Source organism: Nematolebias whitei, unplaced genomic scaffold (assembly GCF_014905685.2).
Source record: "Nematolebias whitei isolate Nwh7 unplaced genomic scaffold, NemWhi1 Nwh_scaf_2617, whole genome shotgun sequence".
Lineage (NCBI taxonomy): Eukaryota > Metazoa > Chordata > Actinopteri > Cyprinodontiformes > Rivulidae > Nematolebias > Nematolebias whitei.
The window spans coordinates 2,421-4,084 of NW_023621162.1; positions in this window are offsets into that span (position 1 = coordinate 2,421).

The following is a 1,664-nucleotide window of genomic DNA, read 5'->3' on the forward strand; positions in this document are numbered from 1 at the left end:
TTTTTTCTGTGTCAATATAGGACAAGTCCCTCCAGACGTATCAAAGAGGACTATGCAAAGGGTATTATTACCTTGTTCCCTTACCTGGCTGATCCTAAGAGCAGATTTGGCTATGTAAGTTCAAAACAGAAGTCCAACTTGTTGGCTATGGTTTGAGTAGAACTGAAAATGTTTCTCTGTTGCATCCCCTGCATCTGTGCCACTTGTTTTTAACTTTCCAATTTTAAAACTTTTGTAGAGTTTATTGTTCCAGTGTTGACCTACTGCAGCTTGAAGAATAAACATTGTGAAGAGATTTTATTTATGTAATTCAAACAATGGGAACTAAAATCTGTAAATCATAGCTACTATCATTCACGGTTGTCTTTACTTTCGCAGCTTTAAAAACATTTATCATTCACCTACTTTTAGGAGCATTATTACAATGCAGAAGATGGGAGTGGGTATCTGGCTTGGAGACTGAAGTTTGTCCAGAGGGAAGCTTCTAATGGACAAAAGAAGGTCCCCAGACTGTCACAAACCCAAACAGGTATGTGTATTTATACTTGTACAAATTTTATCCTACAACCAAACTGCACAATAGGTTCCCAAGCCTTATTTATTAAATCCTAAGATCGAGTGTCCCATTCATATAATGTTTTTTTTAGGGGGACCAACAACTGACAGAGACTGTTTGAGAGAAGAAGACTGCCTTTTGACAGACAGCTTGTGTTCTGAAGCCATTGCGCTGATGAAGCACACAACTGATGAAGGAACTGTAATGAGGAAGATGAAACAGACTTTCAACTATCGCCAGAAGATGATTCATGACCCAGTGAAGTCACCTGGTATCTTTTTGGACTTCCCAAGATTCCTGGACATGGGAGGATTGGTATGCTTATCTTCACTTCAGCTTAACCTATTTTTATAAAGTTTAAATTGAGGTGGGCGTGAGAAAGTTTAACAAAATGATTTTTAAAACCTTCATCTCTTCTCCAGGTTGAGCAAGATTTTACATTGATGTTTGGGGAAGCCATCTCTGCAAAATTCCTGGAGAAGTGGCCCACTGTCTACAAGCAGAAAGTCCTCGAACAAAGCCGTGGTCTCACACAGTCTGATGACCTTGAGAACCTTCTTCACAATGCTGAAGGCACAACAGAGGTGCAAAATGGTAAGTTGGACTGGATTATAAAGACGGTGTTTAATGTAACATAATTTTATGTAAATTGATTCAATATAAGTGCGCCTCCTTCTGCCGTCACTGTTTGGTAAGCTTCCTCTGGAAGTGTTAACACGGTTGCAAAGAAGTTCTGTTAGCTTATGTTTATTTCATCTTTTCTTCCAGGATGGGACAGTGACATGTCATCCATTCTGATTCTTGTGCACCTCCTGCCACCGTCACCTCATGGCCGGAAGAGACCAGGAAAACTCTCAGCCAGAGCAGCCATTGAACATCTTGTGAAGTTTGTCAAGGTAAGGTTACAGCTAAGGGAATATTTATGTTGATCAAAATTCCCTATTCTTCACTTATTTTTATTTATTTGTATTTTTTTGTGAAGTTGGTCTGAAATTTCATTTCAAGTAACATTAAAGAGGTCCTGAAAAGTAATTTGCCTTAACTATAAGAACCCTGTTTTCTTTGAAACCCAAGACTAATCATGTTTTATTCTGTTTTTACCACAGAC